The following is a 24,323-nucleotide window of genomic DNA, read 5'->3' on the forward strand; positions in this document are numbered from 1 at the left end:
AATATCATATAAACATATAAAGCCGATAACAATGAGGTCATCATAAACGATCATATCTGAGTAAATATATGAAGGCAGTGGATATATAGCAAATAGCTCCGCACAGTGCCAAATGAGGTGATAGTGAGTTGTTGTGAGGACCTATATAGCGAGAATAAAGCAAAAAGGGAACAAAAAACGTACCGTGCCGTTAGAAGCCCGTAGGGCTGGGTTCAGAAAGAGCAGTGATGCACAGAATGTGCCTTATGAAAGTCCTTATGGACTGAAACATTTCAAGTGTTACAAATAAATCAAATCTTTCGCCGCTTAAGTTGAGTGCTAGACTTCTTTCTATTCCCATTAGCCATAGACTGTAATGCCCAACCATCTTCCTCCTCCGTGATAGGAGCCTCCAAGCCTTTTCTGTCTGTGTCACTCAGCCTCAGCAGCCTCAGTCCCTCCAGGAAAGAGACTGTGTCTCCCGCCGACGCGTCCACCCGAGAGGAATATAGGTCCATGTAAAAGTCCACAAAGACCTTCAAAATCTCTGAATTTTCGGAGACTCTAGTACCACTCCCGGAAACCAGCGAATGGACAAACGAAGTACTCCTCCGGGCAGAAGCCACCAGCGACATCATGTGACCAACAGTTTCACCCTCATGATAATAAAGGTACCTTCACACTGAACGATATCGCTAGCGATCCGTGACATTGCAGCGTCCTGGCTAGCGATATCGTTCAGTTTGACATGCAGCAGCGATCAGGATCCTGCTGTGATGTCTGTTGTGAATTCTGTTATCAAACTCCCTCCTGTGGTCATGAATGGTACTTCGGCGAGTTCTGTCCATGGACTCCCTCTGGTGGCTGTGAGTGGAGCTGCTGCTTCTGAGGTTCCTTCCACAGGTGACGTAGCTTATTCTTTGGCTGGCTGCTCTATTTAACTCCACTCAGATCGTTACTCTATGCCAGCTGTCAATGTTCTTGTACTGGTTCACTTCGCTCTTGGATCTTTCGGGTGACCTGTCTACTCCAGCAGAAGCTAAGTCCCTGCTAGTTTATTATTTGTTCATTGTTTTCTTGTCCAGCTGGCTATCATGATTTTTCTTTGCTAGCTGGAAGCTCTGGGATGCAGAGTGGCACCTCCGCACCGTGAGTCGGTGCGGAGGGCTTTTTGCACACTCTGCGTGGTCTTTTGTAGTTTTTGTGCTGACCGCAAAGATACCTTTCCTATCCTCAGTCTGTTTAGTTAGTCTGGCCTCCCTTTGCTGAAACTTGTTTCATTCCTGTGTTTGTGACTTTCATCTTAACTCACAGTCAATATATGTGGGGGGCTGCCTTTTCCTTTGGGGAATTTCTCTGAGGCAAGGTAGGCTTTATTTTCTATCTCTAGGGCTAGTTCGCTCTTAGGCTGTGAAGAGGCGTCTAGGCCTGTTAGGTACGCTCCACGGCTATTTCTAGTGTGTGTGATAGGATTAGGGGTTGCGGTCAGCAGAGCTCCCACTTCCCAGAGCTTGTTCTTGTTAGTTTAACCATCAGGTCACTCCAGGTGCTCCTAACCACCAGGTCCATAACAGTACAGCTGGCCCAAAGTATTAATGCATCTCAATAGAGGGATAAGAGAAGTTCTGAGACCATTTTTTTTTCTCTGCAGTGTGTTTTGTCTTTCTTTTCCCCTTAACCTCTGGGTGGTTCAGGACACAGGTGTAGATATGGACATTCAAGGTCTGTCCTCTTGTGTGGATCATCTCACTGCAAGGGTACAAAACATTCAAGATTTTGTGGTTCAGAATCCTATGTTAGAGCCTAGAATTCCAATTCCTGATTTGTTTTCTGGGGATAGATCTAAGTTCCTGAATTTCAAAAATAATTGTAAACTGTTTCTTGCTTTGAAACCCCGCTCCTCTGGTGACCCCGTTCAACAAGTAAAAATCATTATTTCTTTTCTGCGTGGTGACCCTCAAGACTGGGCATTTTCCCTTGCGCCAGGAGATCCTGCATTGCGTGATGTTGATGTGTTTTTTCTGGCGCTTGGATTGCTTTATGATGTACCAAATTCAGTGGATCAGGCAGAGAAAATCTTGCTGGCTTTGTGTCAGGGTCAGGATGAAGCGGAGGTATATTGTCAGAAGTTTAGAAAGTGGTCTGTGCTTACTCAGTGGAATGAGTGTGCCCTGGCAGCAATTTTCAGAAAGGGTCTTTCTGAAACCCTTAAGGATGTCATGGTGGGATTTCCCACGCCTGCTGGTCTGAATGAGTCTATGTCCTTGGCCATTCAGATCGATCGGCGCTTGCGTGAGCGCAAAGCTGTGCACCATTTGGCGGTATTCTCTGAGCATAGGCCTGAGCCTATGCAATGTGATAGGACTTTGACCAGAGCTGAACGGCAAGAACACAGACGTCAGAATGGGCTGTGTTTTTACTGTGGTGATTCCACTCATACTATCTCCGAGTGTCCTAAGCGCACTAAGCGGTTCGCTAGGTCTGCCACCATTGGTACGGTACAGTCTAAATTTCTTTTGTCCGTTACTCTGATTTGCTCTTTGTCGTCCTATTCTGTTATGGCATTTGTGGATTCAGGCGCTGCCCTGAATTTGATGGACTTGGAGTTTGCCAGGCGCTGTGGTTTTTTCTTGGAGCCCTTGCAGTATCCTATTCCATTAAGAGGAATTGATGCTACGCCTTTGGCCAAGAATAAGCCTCAGTACTGGACTCAATTGACCATGTGCATGGCTCCTGCACATCAGGAGGATATTCGCTTTTAGTTGTTGCATAATCTGCATGATGTGGTCGTTTTGGGGTTGCCATGGCTACAGGTCCATAATCCAGTATTGGATTGGAAATCTATGTCTGTGTCCAGCTGGGGTTGTCAGGGGGTACATGGTGATGTTCCATTTTTGTCTATTTCGTCATCCACCCCTTCTGAAGTTCCGGAGTTTTTGTCGGATTACCGGGATGTATTTGATGAGCCCAAATCCAGTGCCTTACCTCCTCATAGGGATTGCGATTGTGCTATTAATTTGATTCCTGGTAGTAAGTTTCCTAAGGGCCGACTGTTCAATTTATCTGTGCCAGAGCACGCCGCTATGCGGAGTTATATAAAGGAATCCTTGGAGAAAGGTCATATTCGCCCGTCGTCATCACCGTTGGGAGCAGGGTTTTTTTTGTGGCCAAGAAGGATGGTTCTTTGAGACCTTGTATTGATTACCGCCTTCTTAATAAGATCACAGTCAAATTTCAGCACCCTTTGCCGCTGCTGTCTGATTTGTTTGCTCGGAATAAGGGTGCTAGTTGGTTCACCAAGATAGATCTTCGAGGGGCGTATAATCTTGTGCGTATTAAACAGGACGATGAATGGATACTGTGGTGGACAGGTTGCAGCAGATTTGGACTCATGTGGTGGACAATTTGACATTGTCCCAGGAGAAGGCTCAACGTTTTGCTAACCGCCGGCGCTGTGTTGGTCCCCGACTTCGTGTTGGGGATTTGGTTTGGTGTTATGAAAGGTAATTCAGTACCACAATGGACATAGAGGTCAGCGCACATACAGTGACCTGGCAATAACCCAAAAAACAAGAACAAGCTCTGAGACGTGGGAACTCTGTTGACCGCAATCCCTAATCCTCACCAACAACACAAAAGGCAGCCGTGGATTGCGCCTAACGCTCCCTATGCAACTCGGCACGGCCTGAGAAACTAGCTAGCCTGAAGAAAGAAAATAAGCCTACCTTGCCTCAGAGAAATACCCCAAAGGAAAAGGCAGCCCCCACATATAATGACTGTGAGTTAAGATGAAAAGACAAACGTAGAGATGAAATAGATTTAGCAAAGTGAGGCCCAACTTTCTGAACAGAGCGAGGATAGGAAAGGTAACTTTGTGGTCAACACAAAACCCTACAAAAACCACGCAAAGGGGGCAAAAAGACCCTCCGTACCGAACTAACGGCACGGAGGTACACCCTCTGCGTCCCAGAGCTTCCAGCAAGCAGAAAAAAACAAATTGACAAGCTGGACAGAAAAAAACAGCAAACAAATAGCAAAGAGGAACTTAACTATGCAGAGCAGCAGGCCACAGGAACGATCCAGGAGGAAACAGGTCCAATACTAGAACATTGACTGGAGGCCAGGATCAAAGCACTAGGTGGAGTTAAATAGAGCAGCACCTAACGACTTCACCACATCACCTGAGGAAGGAAACTCAGAAGCCGCAGTACCACTTTCCTCCACCAACGGAAGCTCACAGAGAGAACCAGCCGAAGTACCACTTGTGACCACAGGAGGGAGCTCTGCCACAGAATTCACAACAGTACCCCCCCCTTGAGGAGGGGTCACCGAACCCTCACCAGAGCTCCCAGGACGACCAGGATGAGCCATATGAAAGGCACAAACAAGATCGGGAGCATGGACATCAGAGGCAAAGACCCAGGAATTATCTTCCTGAGCATAACCCTTCCACTTAACCAGATACTGGAGTTTCCGCCTTGAAACACGAGAATCCAAAATCTTCTCCACAATATACTCCAACTCCCCCTCCACCAAAACCGGGGCAGGAGGATCAACAGATGGAACCATAGGTGCCACGTATCTCCGCAACAATGACCTATGGAATACGTTATGTATGGAAAAAGAATCTGGAAGGGTCAGACGAAAAGACACAGGATTAAGAACCTCAGAAATCCTATACGGACCAATAAAACGAGGTTTAAACTTAGGAGAGGAAACCTTCATAGGAATATGACGAGAAGATAACCAAACCAAGTCCCCAACCCGAAGTCGGGGACCCACACGGCGTCTGCGATTAGCGAAACGTTGAGCCTTCTCCTGGGACAAAGTCAAATTGTCCACTACATGAGTCCAAATCTGCTGCAACCTGTCCACCACAGTATCCACACCAGGACAGTCCGAAGACTCAACCTGCCCTGAAGAGAAACGAGGATGGAACCCAGAGTTGCAGAAAAACGGTGAAACCAAGGTAGCCGAGCTGGCCCGATTATTAAGGGCGAACTCAGCCAAAGGCAAAAAGGACACACAGTCATCCTGATCAGCAGAAACAAAACATCTCAGATATGTTTCCAAGGTCTGATTGGTTCGTTCGGTCTGGCCATTAGTCTGAGGATGGAAAGCCGAGGAAAAAGACAAGTCAATGCCCATCCTACCACAAAAGGCTCGCCAAAACCTCGAAACAAACTGGGAACCTCTGTCAGAAACGATATTCTCTGGAATGCCATGTAAATGAACCACATGCTGGAAAAACAATGGCACCAAATCAGAGGAGGAAGGCAATTTAGACAAGGGTACCAAATGGACCATCTTAGAGAAGCGATCACAGACCACCCAAATGACTGACATCTTTTGAGAAACGGGAAGATCTGAAATAAAATCCATAGAGATATGTGTCCAAGGCCTCTTCGGGACCGGCAAGGGCAAAAGCAACCCACTGGCACGAGAACAGCAGGGCTTAGCCCGAGCACAAATCCCACAGGACTGCACAAAAGTACGCACATCCCGCGACAGAGATGGCCACCAAAAGGATCTAGCCACTAACTCTCTGGTACCAAAGATTCCAGGATGACCAGCCAACACCGAACAATGAACCTCAGAGATAACTTTATTTGTCCACCTATCAGGGACAAACAGTTTCTCCGCTGGGCAACGATCAGGTTTATTAGCCTGAAATTTTTGCAGCACCCGCCGCAAATCAGGGGAGATGGCAGACACAATTACTCCCTCTTTGAGGATACCCGCTGGCTCAGATACACCCGGAGAGTCGGGCACAAAACTCCTAGACAGAGCATCTGCCTTCACATTTTTAGAGCCCGAAAGGTATGAAATCACAAAGTCAAAACGGGCAAAAAACAATGACCAACGAGCTTGTCTAGGATTCAACTGCTTGGCGGACTCGAGATAAGTCAAGTTCTTATGATCAGTCAAGACCACCACGCGATGCTTAGCTCCTTCAAGCCAATGACGCCACTCCTCGAATGCCCACTTCATGGCCAGCAACTCTCGATTGCCCACATCATAATTTCACTCAGCAGGCGAAAACTTCCTGGAAAAGAAGGCGCATGGTTTCATCACCGAGCAATCAGAACTTCTCTGCGACAAAACAGCCCCTGCTCCAATCTCAGAAGCATCAACCTCGACCTGGAACGGAAGCGAAACATCTGGTTGACACAACACAGGGGCAGAAGAAAAATGACGCTTCAACTCTTGAAAAGCTTCCACCGCAGCAGAAGACCAATTGACCAAATCAGCACCTTTCTTGGTCAAATCGGTCAATGGTTTAGCAATACTAGAAAAATTGCAGATGAAGCGACGATAAAAATTAGCAAAGCCCAGGAACTTTTGCAGACTTTTCAGAGATGTCGGCTGAGTCCAATTATGGATGGCTTGGACCTTAACAGGGTCCATCTCGATAGTAGAAGGGGAAAAGATGAACCCCAAAAATGAAACCTTCTGAACACCAAAGAGACACTTTGATCCCTTCACAAACAAAGAATTAGCACGCAGGACCTGAAACACCGTTCTGACCTGCTTCACATGAGACTCCCAATCATCCGAGAAGATCAAAATGTCATCTAAGTACACAATCAGGAATTTATCCAGGTACTCTCGGAAGATGTCATGCATAAAGGACTGAAACACTGATGGAGCATTGGCAAGTCCGAATGGCATTACTAGATATTCAAAATGGCCCTTGGGCATATTAAATGCAGTTTTCCATTCATCGCCTCGCTTAATACGCACAAGATTATACGCACCACGAAGATCTATCTTGGTGAACCAACTAGCCCCCTTAATCCGAGCAAACAAATCAGATAACAATGGCAAGGGGTACTGAAATTTAACCGTGATCTTATTTAGAAGGCGGTAATCTATACAAGGTCTCAGTGAACCATCCTTCTTGGCTACAAAAAAGAACCCTGCTCCTAATGGCGACGATGACGGGCGAATATGCCCCTTCTCCAAAGACTCCTTCACATAACTCCGCATAGCGGCGTGCTCAGGCACAGATAAATTAAACAGTCGACCTTTTGGGAATTTACTACCAGGAATCAAATCGATAGCACATTCACAATCCCTATGCGGAGGTAGGGTATCGGACTTGGGCTCATCAAATAAATCCCGGTAATCAGACAAGAACTCAGGAACCTCAGAAGGGGTGGATGACGAAATAGTCAGAAATGGGACATCACCATGTACCCCCTGACAACCCCAGCTGGACACAGACATGGATTTCCAATCTAATACTGGATTATGGACTTGTAGCCATGGCAACCCCAACACGACCACATCATGCAGATTATGCAACACCAGAAAGCGAATAACCTCCTGATGTGCAGGAGCCATGCACATGGTCAGCTGGGTCCAGTACTGAGGCTTATTCTTGGCCAAAGGCGTAGCATCAATTCCTCTCAATGGAATAGGACACTGCAAGGGCTCCAAGAAAAACCCACAACGCCTAGCATACTCCAAGTCCATCAAATTCAGAGCAGCGCCTGAGTCCACAAATGCCATGACAGAATACGATGACAAAGAGCAGATCAAGGTAACAGACAGAAGAAATTTTGACTGTACCGTACCAATGGTGGCAGACCTAGCGAACCGCTTAGTGCGCTTAGGACAATCAGAGATAGCATGAGTGGAATCACCACAGTAGAAACACAGCCCATTCAGACGTCTGTGTTCTTGCCGTTCAACTCTGGTCAAAGTCCTATCGCACTGCATAGGCTCAGGTTTAAGCTCAGGTAATACCGCCAAATGGTGCACAGATTTACGCTCGCGCAAGCGTCGACCGATCTGAATGGCCAGAGACATAGACTCATTCAGACCAGCAGGCATAGGAAATCCCACCATGACATCCTTAAGGGCTTCAGAGAGACCTTTTCTGAAAATAGCTGCGAGCGCACCTTCATTCCACTGAGTGAGTACGGACCACTTTCTAAATTTCTGACAATATACCTCTATTTCATCCTGACCCTGACACAGAGCCAGCAAATTCTTCTCTGCCTGATCCACAGAATTAGGCTCATCGTACAGCAATCCGAGCGCCAGGAAAAATGCATCGATATTACTTAAAGGGAACCTGTCACCCCCGTTTTTTCAGATTGAGCTATAAATACTGTTAAATAGGGCCTGCGCTGTGCGTTACTATAGTGTATGTAGTGTACCCTGATTCCCCATGTATGCTGAGAAATACATTACCAAAGTCGCCGTTTTCGCCTGTCAATCAGGCTGGTCTGGTCAGGTGGGCGTGTTCACAGCACTCTTTTCTTCCCCAGCTTTCCGTTGGTGGCGTAGTGGTGTGCGCATGTCCAAGGTCCGAATTCACTGCGCCCACGTGAAGACACAGCGCGCGATCTGCGCTGTCATCCCTTTCATCGGTGGGGGCGGCCATCTTCCTGGGGCCGCGCGTGCGCAGATGGAGTGCTCTGCTGCACGGGGCTTCAGGAAAATGGCCGCAGGATGCCGCGCGTGCGCACAAGAGATCGCGGCGGCCATTTTCCCAAAGCCGAGTTCGCATCTCGGCTTTGGGAAAATGGCCGCCGCGATCTCTTGTGCGCACGCGCGGCATCCCGCGGCCATTTTTCTGAAGCCCCGTGCAGCAGAGCACTCCAACTGCGCACGCACGGCCCCAGGAAGATGGCCGCCCCCACCGATGAAAGGGATGACAGCGCAGATCGCGCGCTGTGTCTTCACGTGGGCGCAGGGAATTCGGACCTTGGACATGCGCACACCACTACGCCACCAACGGAAAGCTGGGGAAGAAAAAAGCGCTGTGAACACGCCCACCTGACTAGACCAGCCTGATTGACAGGCGAAAACGGCGACTTTGGTAATGTATTTCTCAGCATACATGGGGAATCAGGGTACACTACATACACTATAGTAACGCACAGCGCAGGCCCTATTTAACAGTATTTATATCTCAATCTCAAAAAACGGGGTGACAGGTTCCCTTTAATGCAGGATCTCCTGACGCAAGAGAAAATGCCCAGTCCAGAGGGTCGCCACGCAAAAAAGAAATAACGATCCTAACTTGTTGAACTGGGTCACCAGAGGAGCGAGGTTTCAAAGCCAGAAATAGTTTACAATTATTTTTGAAACTCAGAAATTTAGTTCTATCTCCAAAAAACAAATCAGGAATAGGAATTCTCGGTTCTAAGATAGAATTCTGAACCACAAAGTCTTGAATACTTTGTACTCTTGCCGTGAGCTGATCCACACATGAAGACAGACCTTTAATGTCCATTGCTACACCTGTGTCCTGAACCACCCAAATGTCTAGGGGAAAAAAAAGGCAAAACACAGTGCAAAGAAAAAAAAATGGTCTCAGAACTTCTTTTTTCCCTCTATTGGGAATCATTAGTACTTATGGCCTCCAGTACTGTTATGAAAGGTAATTCAGTACCACAATGGACATAGAGGTCAGCGCACATACAGTGACCTGGCAATAACCCAAAAAACAAGAACAAGCTCTGAGACGTGGGAACTCTGTTGACCGCAATCCCTAATCCTCACCAACAACACTAAAGGCAGCCGTGGATTGCGCCCAACGCTCCCTATGCAACTCGGCACGGCCTGAGAAACTAGCTAGCCTGAAGAAAGAAAATAAGCCTACCTTGCCTCAGAGAAATACCCCAAAGGAAAAGGCAGCCCCCACATATAATGACTGTGAGTTAAGATGAAAAGACAAACATAGAGATGAAATAGATTTAGCAAAGTGAGGCCCAACTTTCTGAACAGAGCGAGGATAGGAAAGGTAACTTTGTGGTCAACACAAAACCCTACAAAAACCACGCAAAGGGGGCAAAAAGACCCTCCGTACCGAACTAACGGCACTGAGGTACACCCTCTGCATCCCAGAGCTTCCAGCAAGCAGTAAAAAACAAATTGACAAGCTGGACAGAAAAAAAACAGCAAACAAATAGCAAAGAGGAACTTAGCTATGCAGAGCAGCAGGCCACAGGAACGATCCAGGAGGAAACAGGTCCAATACTAGAACATTGACTGGAGGCCAGGATCAAAGCACTAGGTGGAGTTAAATAGAGCAGCACCTAACGACTTCACCACATCACCTGAGGAAGGAAACTCAGAAGCCGCAGTACCACTTTCCTCCACCAACGGAAGCTCACAGAGAGAACCAGCCGAAGTACCACTTGTGACCACAGGAGGGAGCTCTGCCACAGAATTCACAACAGTTTGGTTGTCGTCTCGTTATGTTCCTATGAAGGTTTCCTCTTCTAAGTTTAAGCCTCGTTTCATTGGTCCGTATAAGATTTCTGAAGTTCTTAATCCTGTGTCATTTCGTTTGGCCCTTCCAGCTTCTTTTGCCATCCATAATGTGTTCCATAGGTCGTTATTGCGGAGATACGTGGCGCCTATGGTTCCCTCCGTTGATCCTCCTGCCCTGGTGTTGGTCGAGGGGGAGTTGGAGTATGTGGTGGAAAAGATTTTGGATTCTCGCATTTCGAGACGGAAACTCCAGTACCTGGTCAAGTGGAAGGGTTATGGTCAGGAAGATAATTCCTGGGTTTTTGCCTCTGATGTTCATGCTGCCGATTTAGTTCGTGCCTTTCATTTGGCTCGTCCTAATCGGCCTGGGAGCTCTGGTGAGGGTTTGGTGACCCCTCCTCAAGGGGGGAGTACTGTTGTGAATTCTGTTATCGAACTCCCTCCTGTGGTCATGATTGGTACTTCGGCGAGTTCTGTCAATGGACTCCATCTGGTGGCTGTGAGTTGAGCTGCTGCTTCTGAGGTTCCTTCCACAGGTGACATAGCTTATTCTTTGGCTGGCTGCTCTATTTAACTCCACTCAGATCGTTACTCTATGCCAGCTGTCAATGTTCTTGTACTGGTTCAGTTCGCTCTTGGATCTTTCGGGTGACCTGTCTACTCCAGCAGAAGCTAAGTCCCTGCTAGTTTATTATTTGTTCATTGTTTTCTTGTCCAGCTGGCTATCATGATTTTTCTTTGCTAGCTGGAAGCTCTGGGATGCAGAGTGGCACCTCCGCACCGTGAGTCGGTGCGGAGGGCTTTTTGCACACTCTGCGTGGTCTTTTGTAGTTTTTGTGCTGACCGCAAAGATACCTTTCCTATCCTCAGTCTGTTTAGTTAGTCTGGCCTCCCTTTGCTGAAACTTGTTTTATTCCTGTGTTTGTGACTTTCATCTTAACTCACAGTCAATATATGTGGGGGGCTGCCTTTTCCTTTGGGGAATTTCTCTGAGGCAAGGTAGGCTTTATTTTCTATCTCTAAGGCTAGTTAGCTCTTAGGCTGTGAAGAGGTGTCTAGGCCTGTTAGGTACGTTCCATGGCTATTTCTAGTGTGTGTGATAGGATTAGGGGTTGCGGTCAGCAGAGCTCCCACTTCCCAGAGCTTGTTCTTGTTAGTTTAACCATCAGGTCCTTCCAGGTGCTCCTATCCACCAGGTCCATAACAGATGTCGTTGGTCGGAGCTAGAAGGCCAGCACTTTCTTTCGTCGCTGGACCTCCTGTAGACATCGCTGAATCGGCGTGTGTGACACCGATTCAGCGATGTCTTCACTGGTGACCAGGGTAAACATCGGGTTACTAAGCGCAGGGCCGCGCTTAGTAACCCGATGTTTACCCTGGTTACCAGCGTTAAAGTAAAAAAAAAAAAAAACACTTCATACTTACCTTCCGCTGTCTGTCCCTCGGCGCTGCTTTCCGGCCGCTGTGCTTACACAGGGCAGAGAAGCAGAGCGCCGAGGGACAGACAGCGTAGGGTAAGTATGAAGTGTTTTTTTTTTTTTACTTTAACGCTGGTAACCAGGGTAAACATCGGGTTACTAAGCCCGGCCCTGCGCTTAGTAACCCGATGTTTACCCTGGTTACCGACATCGTTGGTCGCTGGAGAGCTGTCTGTGTGACAGCTCTCCAGCGACCAAACAGCGACGCTGCAGCGATCCGGATCATTGTCTGGATTGCTGCAGCGTCGCTCAGTGTGAAGGTACCTTAAGTCAGCCTCTGAAATTCCTGCTTCCTTTCAGCCTTTCCCAACAGAATTTTCTCCAGATGACTTTGAGCTGCTTTTAATCTGTTCCCAGCCTTAGGAGTACCCATTATTACCATCTCGTCTTCCACTACCCTTAGCCCATCAATCGCTGCCTTCTCTGCCTCTCTCGTCTTCCACTTACATCTACTAATATCTCTAAACAACAGCCCTCTTAAGTATGCCTTCATGGCTTCCCATACAGTAAGAGCATCTACACTCCCATCATTCAGCACAAAAAATTCAGTCATCTCCGATTTTATTTTATCTAAATCTATACTGTGCAACCAGTTAGGGTGAATCTTCCACTCTCTCCTGCTCGCAGCCTGTGTCCCCTGCAATCGGAACTCTACCTCAATTGGACTATGGTCTGAGACCCTAGGTAAGTGCCGCACATCCCCCTCCATCGTGTCCAACAGACGATTGCCTAGAGCCATATCAATTCTGGATAGAGTACTATGAGCTGAGGAATAACATGAATACCCCCTCTCCCCAGCATGTCTAACTCTCCATAGGTCAGTCATACCTATTTCACGAATATAATTACCAAACGTAGTAATGTGTCCCACCGTCCTATTCTGTGAGTTTTTATTTTGGTCCCAAAAGTCATCGCATATATTATTAAGATCACCAATGATTAGAAATGGTATCGGGCCCCAACGTTCCACCCTTTCCAACACCTCTCTAATTTTCTTACTTGAGTATGGAGGCGGAATATACATTGCCGCTATACACATCAACACTCCATTTATTTTACATTGTACCACCACGTACTGACCATCCACATCCACCTGTACCTTCACCTCTTCATAATGCACTCCCACGGGTACCAACACTGACACACCCCTTGAGTACATAGAGAAGGTAGAATGGTATTCCCTCTGTCTCCAGCACCTATTTAATACATCCACCTTCTCCCGCACCAAGTGCGTCTCCAGCAGAAATATCATTGAAGCTCTCTGATCTCGAACATACTCCAAACTCGCCGACCGCCGAGACTTATCCACAAGGCCTCTTACATTCCAGCTCAGTATCTTAATGCGGCCCCCCATCATGTGACTCATCATCCTTCATAGTATCTTCACTCCCAAGTATGAGCTGTCTAACCCCTCCCACCCCCCCTGCCAAAACCCAACTTAACCCCCTAACCCTCCCAATGCTACACTTTCTGCCTCTTATCAAGAGTGGGGCTTCACCGCCCATTGCGAACACTCTCCCTTGCTTTACCCTCTCCACTCGCCTCCCGCTGCCGTAAAGAGCAGAATTTCCTACAGTTTTTTTAAAACACAACAAAACATTCCAATGTATATGAACATGTGGAGAAACTACAAAACAAACTTGCAGTACCCCGCATAACCCTCCTCCCACATACATATTAGACCATTACTGCCCTCTCCGGCCATTCACTCAATATGGCCCAGCTCAGCCCTCAACAGTTGCCCATCCCTTTAGCAATTATGCTATTAAACACAGATCCCTCCTCCAGCGACAGAGAAATATCTCCCATCCGGATCTCCCCGAAATTTCAATCGCCTTTTTCTTTAAGTTTTTTAGCATTAGTGTCTATCCACTGGGTAGCGTCCTCTGGTGTCAGGAAAAAGTGGGTTTTGTCAAAAGCCACCACTCTTAACTTTGCAGGAAACAGCATAGAGTAATGCACTCCCAGTTCCCTCCATTGTCTCTTAACCCCAGTGAACTTCATCCTCTGTTTCTGAACTGCAGCAGAATAATCCGGGTAAATAGCAATCCTTTGACCTCAAGCCGTCAGATCCTCCATTTCTCTAGCCTTCCTAAGGATAATCAGCCAGCTTTCAATAAACTCAGTGGAGTTTTTCCCCTCAGTTTTTTCAGGCAGACCCACTATACGTATATTATTACTCCTACATCTGTTTTCCAGATCCTCATTTTTGGCAGCCAGCTCTGATATTGCATGAGCAAACTTTTTCTCCGCCTTTTGCAGTATTACTATATAGTCTTCTGCAGTGCTGACCCTCTCCTCCATCACACCCATGCGTCTGTCCATCTTTTGCAGGGCTGCATTTATCTGTGCTGTTTCCCCTTTTACCTCCTGCATCTGAAGGGTCAGGGTATTTAGGGACTGCTTGCATGAGGAGACCAGTGCAAAAACATCCCTGAGGGTCGGCTCATCTTCCGGTGTCATATCTTCAGATCCCCCTATTGCCCCCGCCATGCTGCTTTTCTCCCTCCCCTTCTGTATCTCATGCATTCCTGCCGGGATCACATCCTCCTCCTCCATATCAGCTCCAGCTCCGGTTCCCTTCTCTGACCCCTCTGCTTCATCCACTCTGGCAAACTGCTAAAGCTTTGCCGCCACCTTCATGCGCCTCTGACATGCGGCATTCACCTTGACAGCATCTTCTCTGGCCTCGGCGCCATCTTGGCTGGCTCCTGCATCGCCAGCTCCCACGTCCCTCTGCCGCCATCTAGTTATTTCCTCCGGTGCCGGGTCCACCGCTCAGCACCGCTTTGCTCCCCAGACTTTCAGCCAGTCAGTATGCAGCAGAAAAGTCCGGTCAGCAGCGTCTGCACAGGATTTTTAGAAGTTTAGTAGCTGGAGCGCTCTTCTGTGCGTCCGCTCACATGGCCAGTTAGGACACGCCCCGGCTGTTAATTATGTCTCAGAAAGCCTCCATAAGGGTCACATTCGTCTCTCTGTCTCTCCTGTGATGGCTGGATTCTTTTGTGGAACAGAAAAAAGATAGTGGTTTGTGCCCATGCCTCCATTTTGAGGAATTAAGTAAGATCACGGTCAGAAATACCTACCCCCTCCTGCTCATACCTGATCTGTACAACCAACTATCTGGGGCCAAATGGTTTTCTAAATTGGACCTCAGGGAGGTGTATAATCTTATCCGCATTCAGGAGGGGGATGAGTGGAAAACGGCATTTCTCACCTCAGAGGGTTTATTGAGAATTTGGTCATGCCTATTGGTCTCACGAATGCCCCAGCAGTTTTTCAGAATTGTATTAACCCCTTTACCCCCAAGGGTGGTTTGCACGTCAATGACCAGGCCAATTTTTACAATTCTGACCACTGTCCCTTTATGAGGTTACAACTCTGGAACGCTTCAACGGATCCTTGTGATTCTGACATTGTTTTCTCGTGACATATTGTACTGCATGATAGTGGTAAAATTTCTTTGATATTACCTGCGTTTATTTGTGAAAAAAACGGAAATTTGGCAAAAATTTTGAAAATTTTGCAATTTTCCTAATTTGAATTTTTATGCAATTAAATCACAGAGATATGTCACACCAAATTGTTAGGGCTAGCGGAACGCACCAAATAATAAGACTGATAGTGTACGGTGCGTTCGTAGCTCGGGGTCCACCGTGCAGAGATGGAACCTGCTGCTGAGTAATGACGGACTATATGGCGGTACTCATAAGTATACTCGCGTGGGTTAAACTTCACCCAACGTGAAGGAAGTGATCCTGTTGCGTCACAGGATCGCGGTACCGCACATAGAAGGCGAGCAAGCAGTCAGCGAACTTAACCCCAACTAGGATTGAAGTCCGATTAGACCACTTGCTGACACAACACCGCAACAGGGTGTGTTAGGCAACTCTTATAATTAGAGCACCGAAGTGCGAACTGTGCCGTGCTGGCAGGCACCACTAAGCACCCAGACGTGGATCAGGAAGCGCGCTACTGGCGCGTGGCGCCGCACTGGCGGTCACAGCAATAGACGCTGATACGTGTGTGACACGTTGAGTGATTTGTCGGGCGCTAGATAGCAGCCATACTCCATACGCGAACAGTCATACAATAGGGTAGGGGTATTTAATGAACGACTTGCACTCACAACAAACACACGTATTCAATTGTACATTAGCGCATGGCCGTGCGGTCATGCGCAGTTTATATAATTGCAGGACAGGAAGTGGCCACAGAAACTTTGCCCTTCCAGGGCCTGCCAAGAGGACCAATGGAATGCGCTGCAGAGCCAGAGCACATGACCCTCGATCTCCAACGGGAGATCTTGCTCTGGGCATGCTCAGTGTGCGCAAACAAGGACTTAGTCCCAGGGAAGTCCGCTCGCCGCTGACCAGTATTGACTTTAATGGCAGGAGCTGAAGAAGCAGCAGTAACTCTCTGTACAGAGTGAGAGCGAGCAAGACACTGGGAGCGAGGTCCCTGCTGAGCAGACTCCACTGCGGCTGGAGGAGAATGGGAGACCGCAGCGGAGACGGATCGAGATTTCCCCTGTGCAGCAGAGGAAACTCGACTCCTAACACCAAATACTTAATAAGTAACATTTCCCACATGTCTGCTTTACATCAGCACAATTTTGGAACCAAATTTTTTTTTTGTTAGGGAGTTATAAGGGTTAAAATTCGACCAGCAATTTCTCATTTTTCGAACACCATTTTTTTTAGGGACCACATCTCATTTGAAGTCATTTTGAGGGGTCTATATGATAGAAAATACCCAAGTGTGACACCATTCTAAAAACTGCACCCCTAAAGGTGCTGAAAACCACATTCAAGAAGTTTATTAACGCTTCAGGTGTTTTACAGGAATTTTTGGAATGTTTAAATAAAAATGAACATTTAACTTTTTTTCACAAAAAATTTATTTCAGCTCCAATTTGTTTTATTTTACCAAGGGTAATAGGAGAAAATGGACTCCAAAAGTTGTTGTACAATTTGTCCTGAGTACGCCGATTCCCCATATGTGGGGGTAAACCACTGATTGGGCGCATGACAGAGCTCGGAAACGAAGGAGGGCAATTTTACTTTTCAATGCAAAATTGACAGGAATTGAGATGGGACGCCATGTTGCGTTTGGAGAGCCACTGATGTGCCTAAACATTGCAACCCCCTACAAGGGACACCATTTTGGAAAGTATACCCCCTAAGGGTCCAGAAGTTTATAATGCAGAACTGTAAAAATAAAAAATCATATTTTGTCACAAAAATTATATTTTCGCCCCCAATTTTTTATTTTTCCAAGGGTAAGAGAAGAAAATGGACCCCAAAAGTTGTTGTACAATTTGTCTTGAGTACACCGATACCCCATATGTGGGGGTAAACCACTGTTTGGGCACATGGGAGAGCTCGGAAGGGAAGGAGCGCCGTTTGACTTATCAATGCAAAATTGACAGGAATTGAGATGGGACGCTATGTTGCATTTGGAGAGCCACTGATGTGCCTAAACATTGAAACCCCCAACAATTGACACCATTTTGGAAAGTAGACCTCCTAAGGAAGTTATCTGGATGTGTGGTGAGCACTTTGACCCACCAAGGGCTTCACAGAAGTTTATAATGCAGAGCCATAAAAATAAAACAATTTTTTTTTTCCCACAAAAATTATTTTTAGCCCCCAGTTTTGTATTTTCCCGTGGGTAACAGGAGAAATTGGACCCCAAGAGTAGTTGTCCAATTTGTCCTGAGTACGCTTATACCCCATATGTGGGGGGAACCATCGTTTGGGCACATGGGAGGGCTCGGAAGGGATGGAGCGCCATTTGGAATGCAGACTTAGATGGAATGGTCTGCATGCGTCACATTGCGTTTGCAGAGCCCCTAATGTACCTAAACAGTAGTAACCCCCCACAAGTGACACCATTTTGGAAAGTAGACCTCCTAAGGAACTCATATAGATGTGTTGTGAGAGCTTTTAACCCCCAAGTGTTTCACTACAGTTTATAACGCAGAGCCGTGCAAATAATTTTTTTTTTTCCACAAAAATTATTTTTTAGCCCCCAGTTTTGTATTTTTCCAAGGGTAACAGGAGAAATTGGACCCTAAATGTTGTTGTCCAATTTGTCCTAAGTACGCTGATACCCGATATATGGGGGGACCACCGTTTGAGCACATGGCAGCGCTCGGAAGAGAAGGAGCATCATTTGGAATGCAGACTTAGATGGATTGGTCTGCAGACGTCACATTGCGTTTGCAGAGCCGCTAATGTACCTAAACAGCAGAAACCCCCCACAAGTGACCCCATATTGGAAACTAGACCCCTCAAGGAACTTATCTAGATGTGTTGTGAGAACTTTGAACCCCCAAGTGTTTCACTACAGTTTATAACGCAGAGCCGTGAAAATAAAAAATCTTTTTTTTTCCACAAAAATTATTTTTTAGCCCCCAGTTTTGTATTTTCCCAAGGGTAACAGGAGAAATTGGACCCCAAAAGTTGTTGTCCAATTTGTCCTGAGTACACTGGTACCCGATATGTTGGGGTAAACCCCTGTTTGGGCACACGGGAGAGCTCGGAAGGGAAGGAGCACTGTTTTACTTTTTCAACGCAGAATTGGCTGGAATTGAGATCGGACGCCATGTCATGTTTGGAGAGCCCCTGATGTGCCTAAACAGTGGAAACCCCTCAATTATAACTGAAACCCTAATGCAAACACACCCCTAACCTAATCCCAACCCTATTCCCAACCGTAAATGTAATCCAAACCTTAACCCTAACTTTAGCCCCAACCCTAACCCTAACTTAAGCCCCAACCCTAACTGTAGCCGTAACCCTAGCCATAACCCTAGCCTTAACCCTAGCCCTAACCCTAGCCCTAACCCTAACCATAACCCTAGCCCTAACCCTAGCCCTAACCCTAATGGGAAAATGGAAATAAATACATTTTTTAAAAATTTTTAATAATTTTCCCTAACTAAGGTGGTGATGAAGGGGGGTTTGATTTACTTTTAAAGCGAGTTATTTAGCGGATTTTTATGATTGGCAGCCGCCACACACTGAAAGACGCTTTTTATTGCAAAAAATATTTTTTGCGTTACCACATTTTGAGAGCTATAATTTTTCCGTATTTGAGTCCATAGAGTCATGTGAGGTCTTGTTTTTTGCGGGACGAGTTACCGTTTTTATTGGTAACATTTTCGGGCACGTGACATTTTTGATCGCTTTTTATTCCGATTTTTGTGAAGCAGAATGACCGAAAACCAGCTATTCATGAACTTTTTTGGGGGAGGCGTTTATACCGTTCTGCGTTTGTTAAAATTGATAAAGCAGTTTTATTCTTCGGGTCAGTACGATTACAGCGATACCTCATTTATATTATTTTTTTAAGTTTTGGCGCTTTTATACGATAAAAACTATTTTATAGAAAAAATAATTATTTTTGCATCGCTTTATTCTGAGGACTATAACTTTTTTAATTTTTCGCTAATGATGCTGTATCATGGCTCGTTTTTTGCGGGACAAGATGACATTTTCAGCAGTACCATGTTTATTTATATCTGTTTTTTTGATCGCATGTTATTCCACTTTTTGTTCGGCGGTATGATAATAAAGCGTTGTTTTTTGCCTCGTTTTTTTCTTTTTTTCTTACGGTGTTTACTGAAGAGGTTAACTAGTGGGACAGTTTTATAGGTTGGGTCGTTACGGACACGGCAATACTAAATATGTGTACTTCTATTGTTTGTTTTTTTTATTTAGATAAAGAAATGTATTTATGGGAATATTTTTTTTTTCATTATTTAGGAATTTTTTTTAAATTTTTTCTTACACATGTGGAAATTTTTTTTTTTACTTTTTTACTTTGTCCCAGTGGGGGACATCACAGATCACTGATCTGACAGTTTGCACAGCACTCTGTCAGATCAGTGATCTGACTTAGAGCACTGCTGGCTTACCAAGCGTCTACTCTGAGCAGGCACTTGGTAAGCCACCTCCCTAACTGCAGGACCCGAATGCCGCGGCCATCTTGGATCCAGGCCTGCAGCGAGGAAGAAAGGTAAGAGACCCTCGCAGCAATGCGATCACATCGCGTTGCTGCGGGGGTCTCAGGGAAGCCCGCAGGGAGCCCCCTCCCTGCACAACGCTTCCCTATACGGCCGGCACACCGCGATCATGTTTGATTGCGGTGTGTCGGGGGTTAATGTGCCGGGGCGGTCCGTGACCGCTCCTGGCACATTGTGCCGGATGTCAGCTGCGATAGTCAGCTGATACCCGGCCGCGATCAGCCGCGCTCCCCCCGTGAGCCCAGCCGATCGCTATGACGTACTATCCCGTCGAGGGTCAGATAGGCCCAGGGAACCTCGATGGGATAGTACGTCTAAGGTCAGAGAGGGCTTAATCATGTCTTTGCTGACTTCATTGGGTGCTTTATGGTGGGGTTTTTTAGATGATATTCTGGTATTTTCATCAGACAGACAACCTTCACATGGGTCATCTACGTGCAGTTCTCCAGATGTTATGGGAGAACTCCCTTTTTGCTAAACCTGAAAAGTCCTAATTTTTTGTCCAGGAGGTGACCTTTCTGGGGTTCATTTTGTCTGCCAAGGGGTTTCGTATGGACCCTGGAAAGGTAAAGGCCATTATTGATTGGGTACAACCCAGAGACCTGAAGGGTCTTCACTTTTTTGGGGTTTGCCAATTATTACCGTAAATTCATTAAGAGATTTTCTCAGGTGGTCAAGCCCCTTGCAGATCTCACTCGTAAGGGGGCTGATCTCAAAATCTGGTTTGCTCCAGCAGAGACGGTGTTTTCTTCCTTAACGTAATGTTTTATGTCTGCTCCTGTGTTGATCCAGCCGGATCTGTCTGAACCGTTCATTGTAGAGCTGGATGTGTCAGAAGTGGGGGTGGGGGTGTGTTGTCCCAAGGACCTGTCACTTTAACTAATTTAAGACCTTGTGCCTTTTTCTCAAAGAAATTTTCTTCTGCTGAGAGAAATTACAATGTTGGGAATCTGGAGTTATTGGCCATAAAACTGGCTTTTGAAGAATGAAGCACTTTTTGGAGGGGGTTGTTCATCAGATCACAGTGATTATGGACCACAAGAACCTGTTCTACATTGAGTCTGCTAAATGTTTGACTCTTAGACAGGCGAGGTGGTCGCTTTTTTTCACGCTTTCATTTTTCCATCACCTTTTGACTTGGTTCCAAGAATGTAAACACGCAAGAAAAATCCAGTATACTGTGCTAGTATAAAAGTTACAGCTTTTATTAAATAGAACTAAACAAAGTTCCTATAAATAACACAAGTAACAAAAATCAAAATTAAATTCATGTAGCCATGGTAGTCACTACTTAGTATAATAGTACAATTGGGGAGATAACCCAACACATGCCTGACCTACTATCCACATTGTGCTGTGTGTCATACACTATTAACTGATACTCCCAGGAGATATCCTAACTCGGATGTCAATAGTACTACCATGGGATTAAATCAAAATGTACAGACACTGAGACAGTCTAAGTTGTTTGTAGAGCACGTTGTGTGGTTACATGGCGTGCCTCTGAATGTGGTTTCTGATAAAGGGTACAATTTGTGCCCAGATTTTGGAGGGCTTTCTGTAAAAGGTGGGGTATTTGCCTGACATTCTCCACTGCCTACCATCCCGAGACCAACGGTCAGACAGAGAGGACCAATCAGTCTCTTGAACAAATTTTGCGGTGTCTTGCCACGTCTCAGCAGGATGATTGGTGCTCTTCATGGCCCGTGGCTGAGTTTGCGTTTAATAATCAGATTATTCAGTCCACTGGCACCTCTCCGTTCTTTTGAAACTATGGTTTCACCTACATTTCGGAACATTTTCCAGGTTGGATTCGGGATGTCCAGGGGCAGATTCGGTGGTTCAGCGGTTGGGAGAGGTTTGGAGGGAGGTCCAGAAGAATATTGGGGAGGCTCAGGGCAGACATAAACATTTTTCTGATAAGCGATGAACATTAGGACCTGTATTTCTGGTAGGAGATAAAGTGTAGTTCGCTAACAAGAACCTATGGTTGAAGGTCCCAAGTTTATTGGTCCTTATAAAATCATTGAGGTTGTCAATCCAGTTGCATTTTGTTTATGCTTACCTCTGTCCCTTCAGATTCCCAATGTGTTCCATAAGTCCCTCCTGAAGTCATTTGTACCTTCCACTGTTGAGTCTCCATCCCTTCAATCACCTGTCTCTGTGGATGGTCAGACTGAGTATGAAGTGGAAGAACGAAGAAAAACCGAGACAAAAGTCCAAAATAAAGTGTGAAATAACAGTATTTATTTATAAAATAAACAGTGGAACGGTGGGAAAGTATACCAAAAACAGCACATCACCAGGGACATATAAATAGTACAAAATGAGTACAACAACATATGATAATAAATTTATACATATTAATAGACCGTTTTGATAGACCATATAGCGGTGTCAAGAGGTAGATGAAATACTAACATATTGTAAAGTGCATGTGCAAAAGTATGAACAATGGGCTGGAACAGACCAAATAAAGTGAAAGCAAAAGTATATGAGATAATACCAGCTAATACTGTTGGCAAAACTAGGTAAGGGCCAAAAGGACCAAGAAATCAAATAAATATAAAGCTCCGAGTGGCCAGTGCCAAAACAAAATAAGGTGCTAGTATTATAGGATAAAACCAGCCATGGATATTACCTGCTATATGGTGAGTGTGTCCCAGGGACGTGCCGAACCCCAACGCGCGTTTCGGCGTCTGCCTTCTTCAGGTGTGACCCCCTGACGAAGGCAGACGCCGAAACGCGCGTCGGGGTTCGGCACATCCCTGGGACACACTCACATGGTTCGCCGTTCACTTCAGTGTTTGGTTCATTGGAGGGGGTAACGGCACTGAGGATCGATCGTGGGTCCCGGCATGAGCTGTCCATGCTGATCGCCTGGTTCGGGCCTTTCATGCGCCTTATCCTAGAAAAACATTGGGTCCGGTGACCCCCCCTGTCATCATCCAGTCCGGGTTTTGAGTCCTGTCCGCTCTTTGCCTGGGCTGACCATGTCAAGGGTTGACTTTACTCTGCCTCATTCTGGGTTCAGGTTTGCCATTTAGCTCCGCTGCATCTTGCAGGTGGTGTCAGTTATAGTTTCTGCCTATGGCGTGTGTAGCTGACTCTGCGTACCCTAATTCGTCCGGCTGCTTTTGCTGACTGTACCCATGTCTGTTTATTCCCCCATCCCATCCTGACTCTGTATTCCCCTTTCTTGTTTGGATTCCCTGGTACAGGGCCGTATTTAGAGTTTCTGCTGCCCTAGGCACTTTTTGTGCTTCCTCCCCCATTGGTGAGTATGACTAATGCAGACACTGTCGGCAGTGACTTGGACTACTTAGACTTCAGTGATTTTTGCCATTCATGGCAGATCCGGCAGTTTTTCTGCATCTGCGGATCACTTACGGCAACACTGCGTTCGGCCTCATTCATTCCCTGTGGGACTTGCAGACATGTGCGGCACTTGCGGTTTTGCTGCGATTCGGCAAATGCGGTACATGCAGCAGCAAAAAAAATGCTGCTAGCAGTGGTTTTTTTGTCTCATCGTAAGTGCCGCACATGTCCGCAAGTAGCCATCACTACCTGTCCCTGCACCTTGCTAGCTCATCCCTAACCATCCCTCCCTGACCTAAAACTACACTATAAAGCTTTAGAAAAACAATTACCTGACATATTCCTATGATAATGAGGGCTCCAGCCTATGGTGTAAGTGCATTGTTTCACTGCGGAAGACTTCAGGAAGACGGCCGCCATAGGCGGCGCATGCGCAGGCTGAGATCGCATCTGGACCAAGATCACAATCTCCACATGCGCCGCCTCCATTGGCCCACAGCTTCAGAAATATGGCCACCAGGAAAGGAATGCACTCCACTTAGCTCACCGCCAACATCAAGCCCGCAGCATTGCACCGCTGGGACACCCCCTCCTCCCATTCAGGACCCACTGCATTGTCCCACTTCTGCCACTGCAGACTTCCAGAGGAAGGGACTCGGCCTCCTGTGATCCTACTTACAAGACAGACCAATACTACAGGACAAGGTATGTTATTACAGGACGGGGGATGGGATCACTGGACTGGAAACGTTAATACAGGACAGGGGACGTTATTACAAGGCAGGGACATGAATATGTATCACAGATACACTGCACAGGGGGGCACAGTATACACACATATATACACCACACATGGTGCTCCGCTCCGTACACATGTGGCTCTGCACACACACCTGGCTCCGCTCCGTACACCTTGCACACACCCGGCTCAGCTCCGTACACCTCACACACACCCGGCTCCGCTTCGTACACATACAACTCCACACCGTACACCTCGTACACACCCATACACCTCCGCTTCGTACACCTCGTACACACCCATCTCCGCTCCGTACACCTCCTACACACCCGGCTCCGCTCCGTACACTTCCGGCTCCGCTCCGTACACCTCCAGCTCCACTCCATACACCTCCTACACACCCGGATCTGCTCTGAACACCTCCGGCTCCGCTCGGTACACCTCCTACACACCTGGCTCCGCTCGGTACACCTCCAGCTCCGCACACCTCGTACACAACCGGCTCTGCTCCATACACCTCCAGCTCCACTCCATACACCTCCTA

The sequence above is a fragment of the Ranitomeya imitator genome, chromosome 9 (genome assembly GCF_032444005.1).
Source record: "Ranitomeya imitator isolate aRanImi1 chromosome 9, aRanImi1.pri, whole genome shotgun sequence".
In the NCBI taxonomy this organism is placed as follows: Eukaryota; Metazoa; Chordata; class Amphibia; order Anura; family Dendrobatidae; genus Ranitomeya; species Ranitomeya imitator.